Genomic DNA, 27,871 nt, shown 5'->3' on the forward strand with positions numbered 1-27,871 from the left:
TACCATAGAAAAGTGCAGTTTTTTGGCTTTGAAAATTTCCTTGTGATATCGTGTTGTTACTGCTTTGTAGAAGTTGAGGCGGTCTTCTGAAGGACTTCTTTTCCAGGCGGCTTCCGCCCTTCTGCGCTCTTGCTTCAATAGCGACAGCTGGTTATTGAACCAGCTGGACTTTTTTGCCCGGCTGCGGAGTTTGCGCTTTGGTGCTGCTAAGTCGGCTGACTGTAGCAGAGCTGCATTTATGGCATCCAAAGTATCTGAGGCTGCTAGCTGAGGAGGAATAGCCCCAATTCGGTTTCCCAGGGTAGATCTGAAGAGTTCCGAGTGGAGCTTCTTCTGAGATCTAGCCCAGTGTGTTGTCACCGGCTTGGGTACTTTCATGACTAGTGAAGTTCTGGGAATTATGAAGCTAATTGCATGGTGGTCTGTCCATGGCAAAGGTTCATTTCCCAAAATGTTTATTTTCAGATTTTGTCTGAAAATTAGGTCGAGTGTGTGACCTGAGGCATGCGTGGGACCGCATACAAGTTGCTGAAGTCCTAATCCTTCCAGGTGGTCGATGCAGGCCTCCGCGATGGGATCCTGTGAGGAGTTGGCCCACAAATTGAAATCCCCGAGCAGCAAAAGATGATTGCTGTTAAGGGAGTAAGTGGAAATGAACTCCGTTAATGCTGGAATCAACTGCGATTTGGGCCCAGGGGGCCTGTAGCAGAGGAGAATGTGAACGGTCTCCTGAGAGTGAGCTTGAAGTTGAAGCGTAAGGGTTTCCATAAAAGGTAGAGGATTTTGAAGGACCGGTTTAGTGATTGCAATATGCGACTTATGAATCACCGCCAGGCCTCCTCCTCTTTGCCCTATTCTATTTTCCGTTAGGATGCGATAATTTTCTGGCACCAATTCTCCGAGAATGGTGTTGCAGTCGTCTGACAGCCAACTTTCTGTAATAAAGAGGCAGTCTAGATCGTTTTGTAGTAAGAAATCATGGATTTCTGAGCGGTGTTTAACTGCCGATCTAGTGTTAAGCAACGCACATGATATGTGCTTGAGCTGTGTTGAATGGTTGAAATTTTTGATGATCGATCGTCGATCGATTCTCAAAAGTTGATCCGATTTTAAGGCTTTTGTGGTGACGGCAGGTAATATTGTTGCGAATTGTCTCAGACCCCAAATGGTTTCCGCAGAGTATCTCAATTTAACCATTGTTGCCAGTCACCGTGAGGGGGGGTGCGGGTGTTTGGTGAGAGAGGATTCAGGGAATCCTCGCTCTCAGCAATCCTTGGTCCAGAGGAAGGCAAAAAAACCCTGGGCAAGCTGGCCAATGTGCTGCGGCAGGGAAAAAAATTCCTTCCTGATCCCTAAAGGCGATCGGCTCAAGCCCTGGATCAAAGATTGATGACTTAATGAGGGGAAAAGGGGGGGGGGGGGATGCTGGGTGTCACTGTTGCTGGGGTGCACCAAGATGGCCGCCAGGCAAAGACACAGGACCCAGGCTGGGGGAGCAATCAGGTAGGTAAGAAAATGATTCCACCGATCTGGTTGCTAATAGGGGGGGTGGAGGGGACCTCTAGGGGTGCAGGGGCGATAAACAACGAAAACTGCACTGTTGGTGGTAGGTGCAGGGAGAAACGGTCGGAGCGCCGGTAGGCCGCGGCTGAAGCCGCGGACTTTCCTGAGGCGCGGCGGCCGCGAAAAGTAGCAGGCTGGCGCGGGCGTGTAAAAACGCCAAAAAGCGCCGAAAATACACCCAGGGGGGGTGTCTGGGGGCAACCACAATCGTGGGTGGCCGTGCGAGAGAGGATGCCGAGAAAAATAGAGAGCCGCAGTGTGGGGTCTGTGTGACGGCTGCCCTGAAAAGGACGGCCGTCAGTGGTTCCCCAAGATGGTAGGCCCTGAGAGAACAGGGTCTTACCTGCGGAGCAGGAAGGAGTCCACGAGGAGAGGAGAGAGCTGGATTCCTGGTTCCTAGGTTCCTGGTTCCTAGGAGCTGTTTCTTGTGCAGCACAGGTAATGGAAAGTCTGCCTAGTCTGCCTAGTTTCTGACTGCCAGGTCTGGGTGGGAGCAGGCTCGTAAGCGGAAGGTCCGAAGCACCCTACTCCACCTCTGACACTGACTGACTGACTGACTGACTGCCCTTAGACTCGTCTCAGGTCTAAGGGCATCTTTCGTCTGGCAAAATCGGTCATTCCTGCCAATGACCCTAATCTATGGGCGTCTTTCGTCTGGCAAGATCAGTCATTCCTGGCAATGACCCGAGTCTTGCCTTGACTATTGCACCTTGATGTATTTCGGGGATCAACAGCTGAGATCTTCCAATATTCTTTCCGATATCGGACGTGGACAGTTCATTGTTCCCACCTTATGGGTGAGCGGATCCCCGTATGAAGGCGTAGAAAACTCTTCACCTATCGGAGAAATCCAATGATTGGGTGAGATATTGTAAAGAATATCGGAAGATCTCTGAGGTTTGGGGGCTCAGTCTTCTCCCGTAGGCTATTCCGTCTTTACCAACGATCCTCCAATTGGTTGTAGCGAGATGTATGTGTGGTGTGGGTACCCTACAGCTACCTATAGTGCTGGTGGATTTGCTGGTCATGTGATCGTCTGAGCATTGCCGGTGGTGATTGTATCGTATATAAAATTTTTATTAAACCATATATATATAATTTAATTTATATATATATATATATATATATATAAATTGATTGTACAGTCCACGAGTTGGCGTCCAATATTTTTATCTTTTCTTTTTTTTTTTTTTTTGTGATGTCAGATATATATACATTTTTTTTATTGATTTGGATCTTTATTTGCTTATTAAAATGTTTTTTTTTTTTTTTTTATGATTATATATATATATATATATATAATTATATATTTTAATCTTTTTTTTTATCTTATCTTTTTTTTATCTTATCTTTTTAGGGCCGGTTCACACCCATGTGAACCGCATGTGATTCGCACCGCATTGCTGCACAGATCACATACAATATCTGCAATGCGAATTCAGCCATACAGTTTGTATGGCTGAAATCGCATTTGCACCAAAATGGTGCAGGACCCTTTTTTTTTTTTTGTCTGCACTGGAACACCCATGCAATCGAATTCCAAAGTTTGCACTGTGTTCTGCGAACCAATTTGCGGGGTGTCATTAACTTTCTATTGACCCCTGCAGCGTTTCGCAGAGAACAGTGTAGACTGCCTGCGAGTTAGATGTGATGCGGGAACCCGCACAGGAATCGCATCGCATTTGGATCTTTTTATCGTTGGTCTATTTTTTTTTTTTTTTATCCCCCTTTTTTTTTCTTCTTTATTTTTATGTAGATCGTTTGGTCTTCATTTTATGTTTTTATATTCCTTCTTTTTTATTCATTTGGATCTTTTTATTTTCTATTAATCTGGACTGTTTTATCTTTTTCAGCACAAACTTTTTGGCCTTAGCAGGGTCATGTTATACTGGCCATTTTATATTGGCAAATTTATATCGTGATTTTTTTATTTTTATAATTTCTGGTTAAGAAATTTTATTTTCTATGGAATCACTAACTTGCTAATTTTAGAGTTGTGTACTTTCATTACTCAGCGATAAAGTTTGTGCAGCATTTCTTGTCAGGGACAATTGTGCTGCATTCACCTCTGTGGCTTAGGAAAATTAGGCCGGTTCACATCTATTTTTGGCCACTTTTGCCAGTTTTTGGGTGCGTTTTTTTTTTTTTAAAACCTCTTGCCAACCATGTAAAGCATATGTGCTGCAGCAGGGAGGATGGGCCTTAATGCACACATGCAGTACATTGATCGAGCTGTCATACAACTCCTGGCCCCTGTATGTGATTGGAAACTGGTGGGACAGGTTCCTGGTCATGTGACCCCTGTTACATCCAATCGCAGGGATTATGTGATTGGCAAGTCCTCCTGCTTTCCAGTGTTAAATACCCAGTTAAATGGCTGCTGGGAGGGGGCAGGAAGGGGATTTTGGTTTGGCCAATGAGGGGAGATTTCCTGCTGTGACATCACTGTTGTGACATTTAGAAGGGTCTTCTCCCAAAGGCACTGTATATGTGTTTTCATGACTTCTGTGGACTTCACGGTGCGAGAAAATGTCAAATGCCATTGCCACGTTAGATGAGCGATTTTTATGGTGCCAAGGGCCACATTAGATGGGTGATTTTATGGTTCCAAGGCCCACGTTAAATGGGTGATTTTTATGGTGCCATGAGCCACCATAGATGTTCATTTTATTGTGCCAAGCACCATGTTAGATGGGTGCGTTTTTTTTTTTTTTTTATGGTGCCAAGGGCCATGCTAGAAAGGTGATTTTATGGTGCAAGTTAGGTGGGTGAGATTATGGTGCCAAGGGCCACGTTAGGTGGGTGAGTTTATGCTGCCATGGGCCACATCATAGGGGCTATGGCAGGTGGGCAAGTTTATGGTGCTAAGGACCACGTTAGATGGGCAAGTTTATGGTGCCAAGGGCCATGTTAGGTGGGCGAGTTTATGGTGCCAAGGGCCATGCTAGAAAGGTGATTTTATGGTGCCAAGGGCCTTGCTAGAAAGGTAATTTAATGTTGCAAGTTAGGTGGGTGAGATTATGGTGCCAAGGGCCACGTTAGGTGGGTGAGTTTATGCTGCCATGGGCCACATCATAGTGGCTATGGTAGGTGGGCAACTTTATGGTGCTAAGGACCACGTTAGATGGGCAAGTTTATGGTGCCAAGGGCCATGTTAGATGGGTGATTTTTATGGTGCCAAGGGCCACATGAGACTAGCAATTTTATGGTGCCTTGGTAGGTGGGCGAGTTTATGGTGCCAAGGGCCATGTTAGATGGGTGATTTTTATGGTGCCAAGGGCCACATGAGACTAGCAATTTTATGGTGCCTTGGTAGGTGGGCGAGTTTATGGTGCCAAGGGCCATGTTAGATGGGTGATTTTTGCAGCAGCAATCAATTGCTACAAATTTTCCAATGTCAGCGATTTAACAGCAATTTGTTGCTGGCGATTTAATAGCTATAGTCGCTTTCCTTTTGTTGCTAAGACGCAATCTGTCGCTGTTGCAGGTAAGACGATTGCTGCATCGTTATTTTACCAATGGCTGCTACAAATCGCTCCCCTTCAGCTCTTTGTAGCTCAGCCATAAAGCGAATGCCGTACAAACTCAAACACTGAGCGAACGTATCATAGATCCCTGCGAAATGAGTTTGCGATTCCATAGGAAATGACTATGAGATATCAGATAAAAAAAAAAGAATAAGTCGCCTGTCTGACATGCCGCTAATTGTTCTGGATCCAGCTGATGCATCTGAAATGTTCTTGTTATTCTGTCTGTATTTCGGGAGGGAGGGAAGGCGGCTCGGTCATATGTTCTGTTTCCTTCTATTGTCCTGGTGTCATTCGCTCAGGAAACTTTGGCGCTTTCCATTCTGTGTGTGCGCTCTGCTCGGATGGAAACATGAGAACCTGCGAGGTCTCCCCCCTTCTCTGTCATTAAAATGCCCCCTTCTCCAAAGAGGAGGGGGGACCCTAACATGATTTCACTGCAGGGTCAAAGGAAATGACCCTGCTTTCTGAATCTGCAAGTTGGCAGGCCGGGGTCAGGTACGCGACGATCGATCGCATGCGGCAGCAAGCAATAGGATGTGGGCACATTGTTTATTATTGCAGGGCTAGCCTCATTCACACTGCCATTGACAAACCTGCAATTATATGTCTATATTTATAATATTTAAAATTATGGTATAGCTCTAAACGCAGATGATGATTTTTAATTATTTTTTTTATTTGTCTAATATATATATATATATATATATATATATATATTTAGACAAATAAAAAAAAAAATTAAAAATCATCATCTGCGTTTAGAGCTATACCATAATTTTAATATTTTAGGGTAAATTTGTACTATTTTGCATATATATATATATATATGTACAAATTTACCCTATATACCATACCGTAACATTATCGTACAACAGATTGTGATTGTTTGATCAGTATAAGCAAGACTCATTTACAGCAGATGGGAAAGGGGGCCATACACAGTTGTGTGAAAAAAAGCGTTTTTGATGCATTTTCTGCACTCCTGTATCCCAGCATGCATCTGTGAAAAATAGACATGTGACTCTAAAAAAAAAAAAAAAAAAAAAAAAAAATCCAATGCGATTACGTTTTTGTGCGCTTGTGAAAGGCGCAGCAAAGATGCAGCATGCAGGACTTTTTTTTAAAAAAACAGCGAACCAACAGCGCACTGATGTGAAGCATTCCCTAGGATGTAGGCTACTTTCATGCTGCTCTTTTGCAAAAACACATATGTGTTTTTGTTGCGCTTACGGTGCTGTTTGTAAAAAAAGACATGTGACTTCAAAAACGCAACTGCGGGTGCAATTTCAGTGCGTTTTTTTTTCCCAATTCATTTTTCTTTTTTAACCACAGCAAAAATGCAGCATACAGGACTTTTAAAGAGGAAGTAAACTCTAAAAAAAAAACAAAAAAAAAACTGCAAGACAAAAGTATAATGAGCTAGTATGCAAAGCATACTAACTCATTGGGCTGGATTCAGATAGAATGGTCTATCTGTCCGCCCGGCGTAACATATCTCAGATACGTTGCGCTGCCGTAATTTAGGGTGCAAGTTCTGTATTCAGAAACAACTTGCGCCCTTAGTTACGGCGGCGTAACGTATGTGTTGCGGTGCAAGCCCGCCTAATTCAAATGGGGATGTGGGGGGCGTGTTTTATTTAAATTTGACTTGACCCTGCGTTTTTGACGTTTTTTCGTGAAAAAATCCCAGTGCGCATGCTCTAAATTACCCCGCAAAGCCTCATTGTTATCGACGTGAACGCAAAGCCCTATTCACGAACGACTTGCACAAACAACGTAAAATTTTAAAAACTCGGTGCGGGAACGACGTCCATACTTAACATTAGCTACGCTTCATATAGCAGGGGTAACTATACGCCGGAAAAAGCCTAACGCAAACGACATAAAAAAATTCGCCGGCGGGGCGTACGTTTCTGAATCGGCGTAAATACCTATTTAGCATATTCCTCGCATAACTATACGGAAGCGCCACCTAGCGGCCAGCGTGATTATGCAGCCTAAGATACGACGGTGTAAGACACTTACACCAGTCAGATCTTAGGGATATCTAAGCGTAACTGATTCTCTGAATCGGGCGCATAGATACGAAGGCCGAAACTCAGATACGGCGGCGTATCAGGAGATACGCCGTCATATCTTCTATCTGAATCCGGCCCATTATGTATTGCTTGCCTGAGATCAAATCCCCTGCAGCGGTCCTCATCTCCCCCTCTGGCCGCCGACATTTCTTCCGGATATAGCGGCTCTGGCGCAGTGATTGGCCGGAGCCGCGATGACGTCACTCCAGCGCATGTGCGTGGTAGCCGCCGGTAACGGCACATGGACTAAAGCAACGGCACATAGGTGCCATTGCTTCGGTTTTCCCCAGTGCGCATGTGCCTGCTTTTGGGGTGTCGTTAACTTTGAATTGGCAGTCACTGCCGATCGTATGACCACCGTGCGATTGCTGTGCGATGCAGGAATTGCAGCGATTCCTGTGCGTTTCTTGCATTGCATCAGTGTGAACCGGGGCTTAATCATCATGTATTTTTTATTTATTTTTTCCTAAGAAGGCTAAAATGGAAGAAAACTGATCAGTGTGAAAGGGCCCTTAAATGAAAACCTCGTTACTGTGTTTTTCTTGCGCTTTTAGCTAGGTGAAAACGCAGCAGCAAAAAAAAAAAAAAAAAAACGCATCGGTATAAAGGGGCCTTTTTTTTTTTTTTTTTTTTTTTTTTTTAGCTTGTGGGAAAAACTTCACCCAATGGTTAGGGTCTCTATTTTAAAACGTGACTATAGGATCTAATTCTTATTGGACCTGGCTGAAAATAACTGTCACTTTTTTATTTATTTTTTTGTTAAACAAGGATCCTTGTCCTGGTGTTCCAGCCTATAATTGGGTATTTCATTAATAGAATACCGTACACGAGCAACTGTAAATTCCATGCTCTGTTGTTAAGTCAGTATTGTATGATGTCATCTTGGACAGATGTTTGAATTTCAGTGCTTTGGCCACCAGGACTGCAAAATTCAAACCTGACGCCAACGGTTCTCGCATGGAACGCTGTTTTGGTTGATGGTTATTTGAAAGTTTGTTATCTTTTTAAAGCAATGGCGGCTTTCTATTACTTGCCTCTTATATTTTTGAAAATCACTTCCCTGTAATTGGGCAAATTATATTTTGTTGGCATTTGTTATGCCGCGTACACACGACCGTTTTTCGGGATGTAAAAAATTTCATTTTTTTTTTAATGTCATTAAAAACGATTGTGTGTGGGCTCCAGAGCATTTTTCACGACGTAAAAAATGGCCATTAAAAATTTAGAACGTGCTCTAAATTTTCACGTTGTCGTTTTTAACATCGTAAAAAATGGTCGTGTGTGTGGGCTTTAACGACGTGAAAAAAACACGCATGCTCAGAAGCAAGTTATGAGACAGGAGCGCACGTTCTGGTAAAACTAGCGTTCATAATGGAGATGGCACATTCGTCACGCTGTAACAGACTGAAAAGCGCAAATCGTCTCTCACCAAAGTTTTACTAACACGAAATCGGCAAAAGCGGCCCCAAGGGTGGAGCCATCCGAATAGTACTTCCCCTTTTTTAGTGCCGTCGTGTTGTACGTCACCACGCTTTGCTAGAGCATTTTTTTTCACAATCGTGTGTAGGCAAGGCCGGCTTAACAATAATCGGGTTGAAAAAAACATTGTTTTTTTTTTAAAAACGGTCGTGTGTACGCGGCATTAGTTTCTTTTTTTTACTTATGACATGTTGTTGCTTCTTCAGAGATTCTTAAAGCGGAACTAAACCCATCGATTTAACGGTTCGTCATAACATTCAAGGCAGTTCCTTGTGCTCTCAACCGAACTGTCAAGCAGTCACATGGCTGGTTTTATAAGTGATCACATGTGCAGCACCATGACAACTTCTGATCCAACAGAGGCTAAAATGGCAGCAGCTAGTTGCCATAACCACAACATTTATTTATTTACAGCAGGCCATCCTCTTTTTACATAAAAATAGTCCCGTTGGCGGATTCACGACAGGATCGCATTTATGGGCAGCGATGGTGATTTTCTACACTTACCGGAGCAGTCGCAGCGGCGAAAATGATCCGATCCTGTGAAGCGATGGGCAGGAAGTCGAGGGCAAGATGGCCCCCACTTGACTCTATGCCCCTGGAGGACCTGTCATGATTATTTATATTACAAGAGATGTTTATATTCCTTGTAATAGGAATAAAAATGATCAAACTTTTTTATTTTTTTTAAAGGGACAGTCTAAATAATAAAAAGTAAAAAAATAATAATTTAAACGCCCTGGGGCTCGCGTGCAGAAGGAAATGCATACGTAAGTGGCGGCCACATATGTAAACGGTGTTCAAACTACACGTGTGTTAACATCCGCAATCCTTAGAGCGAGAACAATAATTCTAGCACTAGACCTCCTTGTAACTCTAAACAGGAATGGAGATTTTTAATTAGCGTCGTTTGTCGCCGTTGCATGAGCGTGCACAATTTTGAAGGGTGACATGTTGGGTATCTATTTACTCGGCGTAACATCTTTCACATTATACAAAATAATTGGGCTAACTTTACTGTTTTCTTTTTTTTTTTTTTTTTTTTATTATTCACGAAAGTGTATTTTTTCCAAAAAAACATTGCTGCGCAAATACAGTGTGACATAAAATAATGCAACCTCCGCTATTTTATTCTCTAGGGTCTCTGCTAAAAAATATATTATGTTTGGGGGTTCTAAGTAATTTTCTAGCAAAAAATACTGATTTTAACTTGTAAACAACAAATGTCAGAAAAAGGTCTGGTTTTAATATGTTTGTATTTCACCTGCCAGCTAGAGGATTCCTGAAGAGCTATTGGAAAGGGAAGTGTAGGCGGGGGTGGGGGGACTTTCTCCAGAAGAGGAGGAACTTGGACAAAGCTTTGCAGAACAGGTGAGAGTTCCTAGCCCCGGGCCGCGTTCAGCCCTTCCATTGTTCTGTGTAATGGGAAGAAGGTGAAACGGCAGTAAGCACAGGTGACTGCAGACTAGACATGAGCTCATCTGTTTGGCTGGTGTCGGGGCCATTACTGTAACATATTGCAGGGCCTGTAGGATATATACGCAAGTTGGTTTTCACAAAAGACATTTTAAATTAAACAATAGCAGCTTAAAGCGGAACTCAACTCAACTCAATCAACATGAACTCCTTTTTTTTTTTTTTATCCTTATGTCGTTAGCATTAATAAATAGGAATATAGGGCCAGATTCACGTAGAACTGCGGCGGTGTAACGTTACACCGCCGCAAGTTTTCATCGCAAGTGCCTGATTCACCAAGCACTTGCGATGAAAACCTACGCCGGCGCAAGGCGGGCCTATTCAAATGGGCGTGTGCCATTTAAATTAGGCGCGCACCCGCGCCGGACCTACTGCGCATGCTCCGTTCCGTAATTCCCGTCGTGCTTTGCGCGCCGTGACGTAATTTTTTCGAACGGCGGAGCGCGTAGCGTAATTCCGTATTCCCGGACGGCTTACGCAAACGACGTTATTTTTTAAATTTCGACGCGGGAACGACGGCCATACTTTACACAGCAATACGATTGCTGCGTAAAGTTAAGGCACTAGAAAAACCGACTAACTTTGCGGCGGGAAACTAGACTAGCGGCGACGTAGCGAATGCGAAAATCCGTCGGGAATCGCCGTAACTCCTAATTTGCATACCCGACGCTGGTTTACGACGCAAACTCCCCCCAGCCGCGGTATTGCATCCTAAGATGCGACAGTGTAAAACAATTACACCTGTCGGATCTTCTGGCTATCTATGCGTAACTGATTCTATGAATCAGTCGCATAGATAGAAACAGAGATACAACGGCGTATCAGGAGATACGCCTTCGTATCTCTTTTATGAATCTGGCCCATACTGTAGATTAAATATGCTTGTTTTTAAAATATATATATATATATATATATATATATATATATATATATATATATATATATATATATATATATATATATATATATATATATATATATATATATATATATATATATATATATTTTTTTTTAGTTACTTCATGTTTTCTAGACTAGGCCAAAAGTATGTCCTAAATCCCAGGGGTCTTCATTTTTTTATTTTATTTTTTTCATCTGGAAAAGGGGCTTTCTCAGATGAGCGTGCCCTCCTGCCTGTGTTCCGTCAGAATCAGCGACCCGTCAGATTAGGTAACGGAAGTGACATTCCGTCAGCTGCGCCCACCGATACCAGGTTTTGCTCATCTCACAGAACACCTGCAGTCAGTAGAAGGCGGCAGCGGACATCTTGATACACCCAGCTACGTCTTGAATTTCAAAGTATTTTTAGCAATAAATTGAGCATATATAACTATAGTATGTTGACATCTTTGATGCTGTTTTGATGTTACGTTTTGAAAGATGCCAGCAGTAGGAAGGTGGCTGAGGCCATGATGGTACAACTCGCACTGCTTGGAGCTAAACCTTTTAGGCTGGATTCACACCAGCCTATTCCAGCTTTGTTCTTTGTGCGAAGAGAAAAAGCAGCTGTTCAGCGCTTCCTCGCCGTTGTAGCTGAGCAGGGAGGGGGAGAGAATGCCTATTCACAACATCTGCGAATTAGATGCGTTCCCATAGAAGAATATGTGCCTGCAAGTTGCACCGCACTGCCTAGAAAATGCACAAGTTTTTTGGGCAATGTGGAGTGCATATGCAACGCACATATGTAAACCAGACTGCTTGAAAGTAATAGATTTTAAAATGTTCTGCGGTGTAAGCCGCATCCAATCCGCATAGGTGTAAACCCAGCCTAATGCCGCATACAGACGATTGGAAATTCCGACAACAAAACGTGGATTTTTTTTTCCGATGGATGTTGGCTCAAACTTGTCTTGCATACACACGGTTGCACAAATGTTGTCGGAAATTCTGAACGTGGCGACGTACGACAGCACTATTAAAGGGAAGTTCAGTACCAGTCGTGATATTAGAAGTTTGGTGAGAGACGATTCGCGCTTTTTAGCCTTGTGCTTTTCATTCCATTGCAGCGTGACGAATGTGCTATCTCTATTACGAACGCTAGTTTTACCAGACCGAGCGATTCCGTCTCGTACTTGATTCAGAGCATGCGTGGAATTTTGTGCGTCGGAATTGTCCACACATGATCGGAATTTCCGAGAACGGATTTTGTTGTCGGGGAAAATTTGAAAACCAGCTCTCAAATTTTTGTTGTCGGAAATGCTGACAGCAAATGTCCGATGGAGCCTACACACGGTCAGAATTTCCGACAAAAAGCTCCCATCGAACATTTTTTGTTGGAAATCCCAACCGTGTGTACGCGGCATTAGGCTTTAAAAAATAACCATGCAAACGGCATCACAGATGTCGATGTACTATATTTATATACGCTCGCTTTATTGCTAAAATTACTCTTAAATTCAAGACGTAGCTGGGTGTAGTACAGGGGTGGGCAATTATTTTTTCGATGGGGCCACATGAGAAACTAAAAATATTTTGGAGGGCCGGGCCAAAAGGCTAAACTCAATACTGCATAAAATCAATTGTATTTCTTTATAAAAAGCAGTAAATATCATTGTTGGACAACTGGTACGAGTACTTGTTATAGACATGGCACAGGAGGGGGACAGACGCTGGGGACATGACACAGGAGGGGGACAGAGGCTGGGGACATGACACAGGAGGGGGACAGAGGCTGGGGACATGACACAGGAGGGGGACAGACGCTGGGGACATGGCACAGGAGGGGGACAGACGCTGGGGACATGACACAGGAGGGGGACAGAGGCTGGGGACGACACAGGAGGGGGACAGAGGCTGGGGACATGACACAGGAGGGGGACAGAGGCTGGGGACATGACACAGGAGGGGGACAGAGGCTGGGGACATGACACAGGAGGGGGACAGAGGCTGGGAACATGACACAGGAGGGGGACAGAGGCTGGGGACATGACACAGGAGGGGGACAGAGGCTGGGGACATGACACAGGAGGGGGACAGAGGCTGGGGACATGGCACAGGAGGGGGACAGAGGCTGGGGACATGACACAGGAGGGGGACAGAGGCTGGGAACATGACACAGGAGGGGGACAGAGGCTGGGGACATGACACAGGAGGGGGACAGAGGCTGGGGACATGACACAGGAGGGGGACAGAGGCTGGGGACATGGCACAGGAGGGGGACAGAGGCTGGGGACGACACAGGAGGGGGACAAAGGCTGGGGACATGGCACAGGAGGGGGACAAAGGCTGGGGACATGGCACAGGAGGGGGACAGAGGCTGGGGACATGACACAGGAGGGGGACAGAGGCTGGGGACATGACACAGGAGGGGGACAGAGGCTGGGGACATGACACAGGAGGGGGACAGAGGCTGGGGACATGACACAGGAGGGGGACAGAGGCTGGGGACATGACACAGGAGGGGGACAGAGGCTGGGGACATGACACGGGAGGGGGACAGAGGCTGGGGACATGACACGGGAGGGGGACAGAGGCTGGGGACATGACACGGGAGGGGGACAGAGGCTGGGGACATGACACGGGAGGGGGACAGAGGCTGGGGACATGGCACAAGAGGGGGACAGAGGCTGGGGACATGGCACAGGAGGGGGACAGAGGCTGGGGACATGACACAGGAGGGGGACAGAGGCTGGGGACATGGCACAAGAGGGGGACAGAGGCTGGGGACATGGCACAGGAGGGGGACAGAGGCTGGGGACATGACACAAGAGGGGGACAGAGGCTGGGGACATGGCACAGGAGGGGGACAGAGGCTGGGGACATGACACAGGAGGGGGACAGAGGCTGGGGACATGACACAGGAGGGGGACAGAGGCTGGGGACATGACACAGGAGGGGGACAGAGGCTGGGGACATGACACAAGAGGGGGACAGAGGCTGGGGACATGACACAGGAGGGGGACAGACGCTGGGGACATGACACAGGAGGGGGACAGACGCTGGGGACATGACACAGGAGGGAGACAGACGCTGGGGACATGACACAGGAGGGGGACAGACGTTGGGGACATGACACAGGAGGCTGCATGTGATGGCACAGTGGCTGTGTGTGATGGCACAGTGGTTGCGTTTGATGGGCACAGTGGCGACAATTGATGGCACAGTGGCTGCGTGTGATGGGCACAGTGGCAACAATTGATGGCACAGTGACTGCGTGTGTTGGCACAGTGGCTGCGTGTGTTGGCACAGTGGCTGCGTGTGTTGGCACAGTGGCTGCGTGTGTTGGCACAGTGGCTGCATGTGTTGGCACAGTGGCTGTGTTTGATGGGCACAGTGGCTGCGTGTGATTGGCACAGTGGCTGCGTTTGATGGGCAGAGTGGCTGCGTGTTATTGGCACAGTGGCTGCGTGTGATTGGCACAGTGGCTGCGTTTGGGCACAGTGGCTGCGTGTGATGGGCACAGTGGCTGCGTGTGATGGGCACAGTGGCTGCGTGTGATTGGCACAGTGGCTGCGTGTGATTGGCACAGTGGCTGCGTGTGATTGGCACAGTGGCTGCGTGTGATTGGCACAGTGGCTACGTGTGATTGGCACAGTGGCGACAATTTATGGTGGCACAGTGGCTGCGTGTGTTGGCACAAGTGGCTGCATGTGTTGGCACAAGTGGCTGCATGTGTTGGCACAAGTGGCTGCATGTTTGGCACAAGTGGCTGCGTGTGACCCCTCCCGGCCCTGCCTACTGTTATCACCGCGGCGGAGAACATTAAAGACCGCGTTCGTTTGAACAGCTGTTTTCCCCGCTGCGCATAGACACTCCCCCTTGGATGATCTGTCCAATCGCGAGCAAGGGGGAGTGTCTATGTGACTCCCCCTTGCTCGCGATTGGACAGATCCGTCCAAGGGGGAGTGTCTATGCCATACACTCCCCCTTGGACGGATCTGTCCAATCGCGAGCAAGGGGGAGTGTCTATGTGACTCCCCCTTGCTCGCGATTAGACAGATCCGTCCAAGGGGGAGTGTTTATGCGCGGCGGGGAAAACAGCTGTTCAAACGAACGCTGTCTAATGTTCCCCGCCGCGGTGATTAACGTGGCAGCGGCGGCGGTTTCGGCGGCGGGGGTGGGCCTGATTAAAAGGTCCGCCGGGCCGTATACGGCCCGCGGGCCGTAGTTTGCCCAGGTCTGGTGTAGTATGATGTCCGCTGCCTTCTTCTGACTGTAGGTGTTCTGTCATATCAAAAAACAGCCCCCCAGGGGAGAACAAAAAGACCCCTCCCCCCCAGATAAGGAAGCCACAGGCGGACCATGCCATATAGAAAATGGATTTATTGGTAAAAAATCACCTACCCCCTTCCTCTTTTGTTCTGTCATATCAGCAAACCTGGTAACGGTGGAACGCATGCGCAGCTGACGTAATGTCACCGCCATTATCTAATCTGATGGGTCGCCGATTCTGACTGAACACCTGCATGCCTGAGCTGAGGGCAGATTCCAGGAAGTAAATCATACATGAATCATCTGCCCTTACTCAAGATGGCTATGGCTAGAAACACTAGGGGGGTGTTTGCCAATGAAATTTCTCAACAAAATCAACCATTGGGACGTGGATAGATGGGGGATTTTGCTTTGAATATTAAAAATGTAACTGCGTTTTCTGTTACTAGGTGGCGTTGTTACCTATGACATTAGATGGACAAGGGCATAGTAAATCCGAACTAGGAGTAGATGGGTTGCCTCAGCCAATTGGCAGGGGTTTCTTTGCTCTTGGCCTGCTGGGAGAGCCTATTTATTCGGGGGGAGGCAGGTGATCAGGGTTTCTGTGCAACCTGGATGGCTGTCTGGGTGGACATGTGTCGAAAATCTCCCGGCTGCTAGGCCAGAAGCCTGAGGTCTATCCTGGAGTACCCGGCTACTAGGTGGTCTGAGGCCTATCCTGACTGGAAGCAAGCAGTGCAGGGTTGGGGCTTTAGGCTTGGAGCCCAATGAAGTTGCAGGGGTTCTGCTGGCTAGAGAACCAAGTAGTTGCCACAGGTGAAGGAAAGTAGTTGCCGTCGGAGACTACCACTCCTGTCGCCAGAGGCAAGCGAGAACCAGAGTCAGAGGTAAAGGGGACACAGTTGTCAGCAAGGGACAATCTCTCCTGTTGTCAGAGGTCAGGTCCTGTGGAGACTGAAGTACCAGAGCAGCCTTTTTCACTAGCTGGGGATGGTGAAGAAGTTGGGAAAGTTTCAGTCAAGCTAGAACCCAGAGGAACAGTATGGGTGACGCTTGCGGAGGATTCAGCAGGTTGGCTGAAGAGCCAAGTCAGGGACCCAGCGGGACAGTGTGGGGGACACTTGGAAGCCACAGCGGGTTAGTTGTGGAGGAGCTCAAGGGATCCAGTGGTGACTGGGGTCTGGAGAGTTTAGTGAGAGACTAGGAGCTCTGTGAGGGATATTGGGAGTTGTGATCTGCATTGAAGTTACAAGTTCAGTTGCTATAGGAGACAGCAGCCTACAGATAGTTTGCTGCAATTCAGCTAAAAGGCCCTTAAACTGTATAGCTGTTTTTTTATTCCTATTTTTGTCTCAGAGTCTGCCAAGCATTTTGCATCTGCCTAAGGGTGTTCAGGGCCTAACCCTCTCTCCCCATTACTGTTAAGAGACCATTAATCTCTTTTTGCATTCTCAAAGTGTTTGGCGCCCAACTTGCTCTATCTACATCACACCCACTATGCCTAGTAACCCACACTGAAGATGGATGTCAGCTCTCCCTGACTCTGGAGGTCACCATTGGGCCTCTAGGGGTCAGGGCCATGGCTACAGTTAATTCAGTGATTACAATGCCTGCAACATGATCTGTGAATGGTGGATAGAATCCTGTGACTGACCAGACTCTCCCCCATCCAAAGATCGTGTTACGGGCAGTATAATCAATGAATGAAAGAGTTTTTCTCATTGGAAGTGGATGAAGGAGGGAGTGTGTCCTTGTCGGATCATCAGTACGGTTCTGAAAACCTGAAGCTGTTACCAATGCAGCAGAAGAAGTTCAGAGCCAGGGAGAGGACAGGCATCCCTGTAGTAAATATTTCTCCAGCTGCCTGCACAATGTGGGACAGACTTTTAGTAGAACTATAGGAAAAACTTTTTTCTTTAATTTTAGATAAAGCAAGGGAGGGTTATATCCGCTGTAAGGTTTATTTTATACCATATTTGTCCCTTTGAGGAGATTTCCCTTTACTTCCTGTCCCATAGCCAAAACAGGAAGTGAGAGGAAATCCCTGCAAATTAAGGGAATCTCTTGGGGCCCCCAGGTAACCAGTGTCCCCATTGGAATATTTCCCCTCTTACTTTTCTGGGGACAACGCCAAATTTGGGATTTTCTTTTACATTCACTTTCAATGATGATGGTAAACTGGACAAATCGAGAGGGTGACTCTCCCTAACGGGGGCACAGATGGCAATAAAAACTGGCCAGAGTTCTAATCCTTCTCTTCTCGATCAAAAAAAAAAACGTGAAAAGTTTGTTTAAAATCTTTGCAAATTTATAAAAAAAAAAAATCACACGTACACAAGTATCACAGCCTTTGCTCAATACTTTGTTGAAGCACATTTGGCACCAATTACAGCCTCAAGTCTTTTTGAGTATGATGGTACAAGCTTGACACACCTATTTTTGGGCAGTTTTTCTGATTTTTTTCTTCTCTGCAGGACCTCTTAAGCTCCATCAGGTTGGATGGGGGGCGTTGGTGCACAGCCATTTTCAGATCTCTCCAGAGATGTTCAGTCGGGTTCAAGTCTAGACTCCTCTGTCCTATAGCCAGTCCTTTGTTATCTTGGCTGTGTGCTTAGGGTCGTTGTCCTGTTGGTAGATGAACCTTTGCTCCAGTCTGAGGTCCAGAGTGCTCTGGAGCAGGTTTTCATCAAGGATGTCTCTGTACGTTGCTGCATTTGTCTCTCCCTCAATCCTGACTAGTCTCCCAGTTCCTGCCGCTAAAAAAAACATCCTGACAGCCTGATGCTGCCACCGCCATGCTTCACTGTAGGGATGGTATTGACCAGGTGATGAGCGGTGCCTGGTTTCCTTTAGACATGACGCTTACCATTCAGGCCAAAGAGTTCAATCTTTGTTTCATCAGACCAGAGAATTTTGTTTCTCATGGTCTGAGAGTCCTTCAGGTGCCTTTTGGCAAACTCCAGGTGGGCTGTCATGTGTCTTTTTTACTGAGTGGCTTCCATCTGGCCACTCTACCATAAAGGCCTGTTTGGTGGAGTGCTGCAGAGATGGTTGTTTTTCAGGAAGGTTCTCTTTTCTCCGCAGAGAAACACTGGAGCTCTGTCAGATTGACCATCGGGTTCTTGGACCTTCTCCCCCGAATGCTCAGTTTGGCCGGGTGGACCGCTCTAGGAAAGTCCTGGTGTCTCCAACCTTCTTCTTCCATTTATGGATGATGGAGGCCTCTGTGCTCACTGGGACGTTCAATTCAATCTCGGAGGTCTACGGACAATTCTTTGGACTTCATTGCTTGGTTTGTGCTCTGACATGCACTGTTAAGGGTGGGATCTTATATAGTCAGGTGTGTGCTTTTCAAAATCATGTTCAATCAACTGAATTTAACACAGGTGGACTCCAATCAAGTTGTAGAAACATCTCAATGATGATCAGTGGACACAGGATGCACCTGGGCTCAATTTGAGTGTCATACTTGTGTATGAGGGGAGGCAAAAAATTCTTACCCTCACCAAGATCCAGATGTGCTAGGGATCTGTAATTTAGTCCAGACTCTCACATCTGTGGATAATGACCTTTAATACCATCTGTGTAGAAGTATGCAGATTTGGAGGTTCTGCAGCAGTTGACAGATAACCTTTCCTTGCGTCATGCTGTATATTGGTGCGACCACACTTGAATTCTTTCGATCGTTTGACCGTCTTATATGTTGAACAATCCTTTCCATACACAGCTGACATCTCTTCATGGATTATTTGGGCAGATTTCCCTTGAAGATGGAGGAACCTAATCACGGCTCGGCATTCAACTTTGTCCCGCGTGACACCTACGCCAATTCATTTGGCTCAAACTATAATTCACCACGACCTACAAAAACAAAAATTGACATGCATATTACTAAGACATCCACCTACAAACCTGCATGATTTCAGACCCTTAGCACATCTAGGTCATGGTGAGAGTAAGAACTTATTGGCCTCCCCTCGTACATGTGATTTTTTTATTTTTAATCACTTGCCGACCGCCACCTGTACTTTTACGTCGGCAGAAAGGCACGGCTGCGCAAAGTAACGTGTGTGTGTGTGTGTGTGTATATACGACACCTTGAATTGCGCGCTGAGCTTGGCGCCCGGCCCCTGCCGCAAGCTCAGCGCCCGGCCCCTGCCGCGAGCCCCGAAGACTCGGTATCCGCCAGTGTCCCACAATCGTGTCACGGAGCTGCAGAACGGGGGGAATGCGTGTGTAAACAAGGCTTCTGCCTAGTGACAGGACACTGATTGTCTGCTCCCTGTAATCGGGAGTAGTGATCAGTGTCGTGTTACAGTAAGCCCACCCCCCACACAGTTAGAATCACTCCCTAGGACACACTTAACCCTTCCAATCACGTTCATACATAAATGTGAATGATCCCAAAAGTGTCCGATGTGTCCCCCATAATGTCGCAGTCATGATAAAAATCGCTAATCGCCGCCATTACTAGTAAAAAAATATTAATAAAAATGCCTTAAAACTATCCCCTATTTTATAGACGCTATAACTTTTGCGCAAACCAGTCAATATGTAGAAGAATACACATCGGCCTAAGCTGGGGATATTTTTTAATATACTTTTTGGGGATATTTATTATAGAAAAAAGTAAAAAATATTGCAAAATTTCCAAAATTGTCGCTCTATTTTGTTTTATAGCCAAAAAATTCAAACCGCAAAGGTGATCAAATACCACCAAAGGAAATCTCGATTTGTAGGCAAAAAGGGACGTCCATTTTCTTTGAGAGCCACATCGCACGACCGCGCAATTGTCGGTTAAAGCGACGCAGCGCCGAATCTCAAAAAGTGGCCCGGTCATTTGGCAGCCAGATCCTCTGGGGCTGAAGTGGTTAATAAATTTTGCAAAGGTTTCAAACAAACGTATTTCATGTTGTCATTATGGGGTATTGTTTGTAGAATTTTGAGGAACCTAATGAACTTATTCCATTTTGGAATAAGGCTGTAACATAACAAAATGTGGGAAAAGTGACTACTTTCCGGATGCACGGCAGACATCTTCTCCGGTAATCTGACAGCAGAAAATTGGCTACAGAAAGTGACTTTTCTAGGTGTTTCTGCATTGATTACGGGTGGGTTGGCTGAGTTTTTTCCCCCTCAGTTTAATGCCCCTGGTGCTTGTAAGTGACAATGGCTGGGGGAACATGGAGCCGGATAGCTCTGGTGTGGGTTGTGGTTACTATAGAGAAAATGCCAGACATTCTGGACAGTAAAATCTATTAGACAAAGCATCTCTCTTCTAGAAGATGAAACTCCCAGTAAAGTGTCGGCTTTGAACTGCTTTGTTTCCAATTCACTTGTCAACAGTCCTTGGTTTATGCTGTGACCTTTTCAATGCAAATATTCCGTAAATAATGGCCCTTCTCAGTTGGCCAGGGCAAGAGGTCAAGTTTGCCCCTCGAAGTTTCTTGTGCAGGTTAAAACATGGAAGTGAGACTGTGCTTCTTTCTATTTTCATCGTTTTGCTGCCAGCACGCCCGTTATGAATTAAAAAATGCATTGGTGCTGGTGTGCATTTTCACAGGTGGGGGGCGATGCATTGGGAAGAGCTGTGAGGTATGTAGTTAGTGGTTGTATAGTTTTTTTTTTTTTTTTTTTTACTTTTACCTACAGGTAAGCCTATAATAAGGCTTACCTGTAGGTAAAACAAATATATTCCGCTCGCAATGAGCCGCTGACTGCAGCGGCGCATGCGCACAGGGGATTCTCAACTGAAGGCCCTGCAGATGCCGGACCTTGCCGGAAAGAAGTCTCCCGCACGCATGCGCGGGAGAGAGGACATCGGGGCTCCAGCCACTCAGAGCGCTGGAGCCGCGATACCCGGAAGACACGCCGAGCGAAAATGTCATCTCCCTTGGCGTGGACCGGCAGAGATACCAGCGCCTCGTTCTAAGGTAAGTATTTCATAATGAGCTAGTATGTAATTTTTTTTTTTTTTCTGACCAAAAATGCAGCAATATTTTTAACACCACAATGGAAGCGCAACGGACCAGTGCGAAGACATACATAGAATTTAAAGGGGTGCATTTTTCCTGAGCTAATGGTGCCAATAATGGCCAACAATAAATTCTTATTTATTTAAATTCATGATCTTCATTAAAGCGGAAGTAAACCCATCTATTTGATAGTTTAAAAAAACAGTTAACATTCCCGGCATGCCGGAAATGCTAGATGTCACATTTGCTTGTGCTCTCAACCAAACTGTCAAACCATCCAATGGCTGGTTTCAAAACTGATCACATGTGCAGCATCGTGGCAGTTGCAGATTAAACGGAGGCCAAGATGGCCGCTTCCTTGGCTGAAAATAATAGGAGGGTTTACTTCCACTTTAACTGCTTACAGACCGCCCACCGCTGTTTTATGCGAGAGCCCGTAGTATAACATCGGCTCTTGCGCAGGCCACTAGGGGCGCTCGCCCCCGACTCCTGTGCGCGTGCCAGGCGGGCTCGATCGCCGCCGGGCACACGCGATCGCTTGTTACAGAGCGGGGACCGGGAGCTGTGTGTGTGTGTAAACACACAGCTCCCGGTCCTGTCAGGGGGGAGAAATGCTGATCCTCTGTTCATACAATGTATGAACAGAAGATCAGTCACTTCCCCTAGTGAGGCCACCCCCCCCTACAGTTAGAACACACCCAGGGAACATGCTTAACCCCTTCCCTGCCCCCTAGTGTTAACCCCCTCACTGCCAGTGGCATTTTTATAGTAATCCAATGCATTTTTATAGCACTGATCGCTATAAAAATGCCAATGGTCCAAAAAATGTGTCAGAAGTGTCCGCCATAATGTTGCAGTACCAAAAAAAAAAAAAAAACGCTGATCGCCGCCATTACTAGTAAAAAAAAAAAAAATTAATAAAAATGCCATAAAAATACCCCCTATTTGGTAAACGCTATAACTTTTGCGCAAACCAATCAATAAACGCTTATTGCGATATTTTTCGTAAAAAAAAAAAAAATGTAGAAGAATACGTATCAGCCTAAGCTGAGGAAGAATTTTTTTTTTATATATATTTTTGGGGGATATTTATTATAGCAAAAAATATTAATTTTTTTCAAAATTGTTGCTCTATTTTTGTTTATAGCGCAAAAACTAAAAACCGCAGAGGTGATCAAATACCACCAAAAGAAAGCTCTATTTGTGGGGAAAAAAAGGACGCCAATTTTGTTTGGGAGCCACTTTGCACGACCGCGCAATTGTCAGTTAAAGCGATGCAGTGCCGAATCGCAAAAAGTGCTCTGGTCTTTGGGCAACAATATGGTCCGGGGGTTTAAGTGGTTAAAAAGTCAAATATAATATAAAAATATCTTATTTTTTTTTTATTTATTTTTTTAAACAGTCATTTTTGGTTTCGGCCTAGTGCATCCTGAATTTTTGAGTTTGGTACCAAAATTTCAATTTAGAGCTCCTCTAGTTCATTCCATTCTGCTAAACGTACCCAAATCACAGAAGAAGCCGCGCCGTCTGCAACCGCTTTTTCAAAATGTTCTCATTTGACTGACTGTATGCACCGGAATGGTGGTTGGGTTTCCGATTGTCCGTTTTGGGTAATGGAAGCCGGAGTTGTCTATAGCAGACAGTCTCATTTATTTTATTCTTATCTCCTGTAGAAAAATTATAGCCGCAGTCTGGCTGCTGTGGGCAACACAGGCTTTTGTCTTCCCTTTTATTTTTGTGGATCATTTTTTCTGAGTCTTCTGTTTGTCCCGTTTTTGGCAGAATTGGTGTTTTGGGCAATGACTTTGCCATCCCCGCTGTTTACTCAGCTTCCCCTTTATTCATCTCTAGAAACAAATGTTGCACCGCAAATATGTCTGAATATAGAGCGTAAAATCTGCTTATGGCATTGTGTTGTCTGCAGGATTCCTGAGACGGTGATAAATGGCCCTGGTGGTGCGAAGGGAATTCAGATCACTGAAGATATTCTGCAATGCACAGCCCGTCTCCCGCTCATGTCTGTATGATAGTTTAACTGTTCCACTCATAACCTTTATGTCTGATGCAGCTAGGCAGTGCAACGGATGACTGAATCCGCCGCGTCTGTAGAATTTTTGCAGCATCTTGGTTCATTGTCTGTAGCTATGCAAGTACTCGCGTTTTACAGGCACGTTTCCAGTTTAATTGCCGTATTTATTGGGGTATAGCGCGCTCCCGCGTATAGCGCGCACCCCAAAAGTTGCCCCAAAATTGACAGTGCTGGGCCAGTCACCAGGAACTAGCACTGTCACATGATAGGAAGTGGAGTGACCGAAATGCTCCTCCATACTGGGAACTAGTGGGGAATTTCTTTATACCTGGTGGCTCAATGTAGTGGTAAGGGAAGGGTTACTATATGCTGCTAGGAAGGAGACATTAGGCTTCATTTCGACGAGGCGGACTCCGTCGCTGCGGATTCCGCCAGCTCAGCGAGAGATTTCTCTGCTCACTGAGCGGGGAGGGGCTTGTCGAGCGTCGCTGTCTCCTATGGAGAGATCTGATGAAAACGGACAGCATGTCTGTTTTCATCAGATCCGCCATGGACGGATGGCGTTGTATAGGACGTGTCACCGCTGACATCCGACGGTCCATAGGCTTACAGGCGGACCTGAACGGTCCGACCGTATGAAAGGGGCCTTCAGGCCCCATTTTACATGGGTCTTGCTTTAGCATACGCCCATGTAGAGTTGTGTTTACCTGCATGAGGATGAGCAGGTGTTCCGTGCATCTCTGTTCAGGCAGTTCCATCGATGTCAATTGGCAAGCAACAGCTGCACAGGCACGGCTGCTGCTCCCACTATGACATCTATGTGGGTGTGTGCCTCAGAATATAGACCGTATGAGTTCCTACTATGACATCCATGTCCATGCGGGTGTGTGCCTCAGAATATAGACCGTATGAGTTCGGAGACGTGCACTTGCACCCACACAGATGTCCTATTGAGAGCAGCCGATGTGTCCCGATTGACATTGACAGTGTCCGGGACCGCCTTCACTGCACATGTGTGAGCACAACTCCGTACGCACACAGATGCGCTGAAGGGCTCTGCCAGGTCCTAAAGACAATTCTGTACATACGCCAGACTATCAAACATGGCGGCCCTGGTGGAGGGGGATGGAGCCATGATCAAGGGAATTTGAGTTATTTTTTTAAGTAATTGCAGGCTTCAGGAGGCATAGTCGCTAAAAATGTCTCCAGGGGTGAGCACACAGGCATAAGCATCCCTTTCCCTTTGTTCTTTTACTCACCACAGGGACATTTTTAGCAACTGTGGCTCCTGGAGCTTGCAATTACTTTGGTATGTATTTATAAAGTAAAGTAAAATTATTGTATCTTGAATACACAAATTGGCACTTATTTAAAAAAAAAAAAAAAAAAACATTAACTCACTAACACCAAGTCAAATAACCACTCGTTATAACCAAGGTATCTAGAATACCATCTCTGAACGCACAACACATCGAACCTTGAAGCAGATGGGGTACAGTAGCAGAAGACCACACCGGGTGCCACTCCTGTCAGCTAAGAACAGGAAATTGAGGCTACAATTCACATTGTGAATGTGCGACTGACAAATCTACAGCAATTGCATGATGCTATCATGTCAATATGGACCAAAATCTCTGAAGAATGCTTCCAACACCTCCTATTGTTTTCAGCCAAGGAAGCTGCCATCTTGGCCTCTGTTTAATCTGCAACTGCCACGATGCTGCACATGTGATCAGTTATGAAACCAGCCATTGGATGGTTTGACAGTTTGGTTGAGAGCACAAGCAAATATGGCATCTAGCATTTCCGGCATGCCGGGAATGTTAACTGTTTTTTTAAACTATCAAATAGATGGGTTTACTTCCGCTTTAAGGCAATTCTGAAGGCTAAAGGGGGTTCATCCCAGTACTAGCAAGGTGTACCTAATAAAGTAGCTGGTGAGTGTAGATGGGAGAACACTGCATGTACACTTTATAGATGACATTCAATAAAAGCCAAACCACAGCTGAAAACAGATAAAATACTGAATTTCTCCTACGCCTTCCAGGACGGCACACCAGAGAGATAAGGGCTCCTCCCACAGGAAACACAATCAATTGACAAGTTTGTTATAAGTTCCCACCCACCCCCTTGCTCCTCAGTATTTTGATTGTGTTTCTCCCGAACACAGCGGCACGTTTGTTGTTTTATATTACCTGGAGACGGTGAGGTCGAAGGGTACCCCTGTTGAGGCAGGTTCAGGGAGGCCGGGGAGAGCTGAACTAACCTGTTGGCTTCGGTCGCTCACAGGTCGCCACAAAGATATGCATGGGCGCTCTGAGCTGTGGTGAAAAAGCCATCGTCCCTCTGCAAAAAAGCCGCCACGATACTGCTCTCTCCTTCCTGGGGGGGTTGCCACTAAGGAGCATTGCGCTCCAAGCCTCTCTCTGAGAGAAACGGGAACCGCGCCACCGGAGCGTGGGCGTTTCCTTACAGGGCAACCCGGAAGTGACGCTTCGGCGTGGAGAGCAGCGTGGAGCGGTGGGGGTCGGCGGCGGATAAACCCTAACACAGGTACCGGCAAGCCAAGGACCCAGCCAACCTCCTCATGCATACCTGCCCAGTCATTTGAGTCCAGGGAATAAGCTTTCCATAATCTAGTATCCTTGAGTGGGTTGATTTCCTTGTTTCACCATGACTATGGCGGACAAGAAGGGGACCCACAAGGATTGTCCGTCAGGAGACCTTTTTTTTTCTAAACCATTCTCCTGAACAGACCACTGGCTTGTAACCAGATGTTTTTTCTTGGTCGATCAGAGTAGTTCCTTGTGCCACAGAACAAATCTCTGATTAAACTTTTTGATGATCCTATGCAGCAATTGCAGACATTATTGACCACGATGGCTAGAATATTGGCACAGCCAATCCTTCTATCTTAAATAATTCACAGGCTCTCAGATTTTTCTTTAAGAGCACATGCCACCTAGGTCCTGCATCCGAAATGGAGACAGGGACATAGGTGGAGCGGACCTGCAGGTCAATTACATGATCCAGCTAGGATACCTTCATCACACACTAGGTAGTGTAGGTGGTGAAACAAAGTCAGACTCTGACATTTAGCAGAAAGACCTTGCAGGCAAGGGTCCCACCCTAAAGTAGGCCTGAGTTATTTTATATCCTCTCTGGTGTGCCGTCCTGGAAGGCGTAGGAGAAAACCTACGTTAGATCTACCGGTAACGGTATTTCTACGAGCCTTCCAGGACGGCAGGCCTACTACCCACCCTATGTAAAGAAAGGTAAGCTATATGCTAAATGGTAAGTACCGATGGGGTGCCCCTTGTGAACCAGTTCAAGATTACTTTATTAAATACTGAGGAGCAAGGGGGTGGGTGGGAACTTATAACAAACTTGTCAATTGATTGTGTTTCCTGTGGGAGGAGCCCTTATCTCTCTGGTGTGCCGTCCTGGAAGGCTCGTAGAAATACCGTTACCGGTAGATCTAACGTAGGTTTTTTGGAGTTCACATAATTGTTTAGATCCAACATAATTCACGTGTAGACTTGAAAAGTTGCGATTGGCTTATCTTCAGGAGTAATGGTGAATGATCAGCATGATGAAACTCGTAATTCTAATAAAAAAAATAGATTCACTGGAATCCAACATATGTGTAGCATCTTTCTACCATGAGGGGAAAGGCAGAAGGTTCTTGTATGATAAAGGTATCTACAGAGAAATGACAGTGTTAAAAGGCCTCAATGCAGGGGCGGATCCAGGAGAGGGCAACGGGGTAATTGCTCCCTCCCGAGAAAATAAAGAGCGGGTGCGTCGCGGCCATCTTGGTACACCCGCACTCGTCCACAGTAAGCCTAGAGTTAGAAGTCGGCAAGCGGACATCTTTATACACCCACCAGAGTCTTGCTTTTCACAGTTATTTTTAACAGTAAACCCAACTTTTATATTTCACTATATAAGCGGAGTTTACTGTTAAAAATAACTGTGAAAAGCAAGACTGCGGGTGGGTGTATAAAGATGTCTGCTTGCCTACTTCTAACTCTAGGCTTACTGTGGATGAGTAAGGGTGTACCAAGATGGCCGCCATGCAACAGCACTTTGGTTGCATATTCTGATGGGTAGCAGATTTCTGACATCTCTCACCTCCGGCCCTGCATCACCGCAGCTCCGCTTCTGACAGAACACCGCCGTCACTGTGCAGGCGCGGGCAGCAGAGAGATTACATCATCTCTCACTGCCCGCCCGCACTCTGGGACACAGCCACTGGCAAGTGACAATCCGCATCTTGTGGCAGGAGACATTGGCAAGTGACAATCCACATCTGGTGGCAGGGAATGTGGCAAGTGACATTGCAAGTGATAATCCGCATCTGCTGACAGGCAACGGTAGCAATTGACACACCCAGAGCTCCCTCTGATTCTGCATCATGGTGAGTTGAACTATTACATTTTATATTACAATGTAATCATAGAAATAATGCGCTTCAATCATCCTGACACCATATCAACCATGGCGCCGTGATGATTGAAGCGCCAACACCAGCCATTTCCCACGACAATTCGCCCGCAAAATTTTCTGGCAGTGCCCCTCCTGAGACTA

The 27,871-nt window shown here is 46.1% G+C and overlaps 1 protein-coding gene across 1 annotated transcript in view; it reads left to right on the top strand.

Moving 5' to 3' along the window:
• The window catches only part of FAM171A1 (family with sequence similarity 171 member A1), a 167,817-nt gene that overhangs the window by 3,660 nt on the left and 136,286 nt on the right, over positions 1-27,871 (top strand). The window lies entirely within an intron of this gene.

Source organism: Rana temporaria, chromosome 5 (assembly GCF_905171775.1).
Source record: "Rana temporaria chromosome 5, aRanTem1.1, whole genome shotgun sequence".
In the NCBI taxonomy this organism is placed as follows: domain Eukaryota; kingdom Metazoa; phylum Chordata; class Amphibia; order Anura; family Ranidae; genus Rana; species Rana temporaria.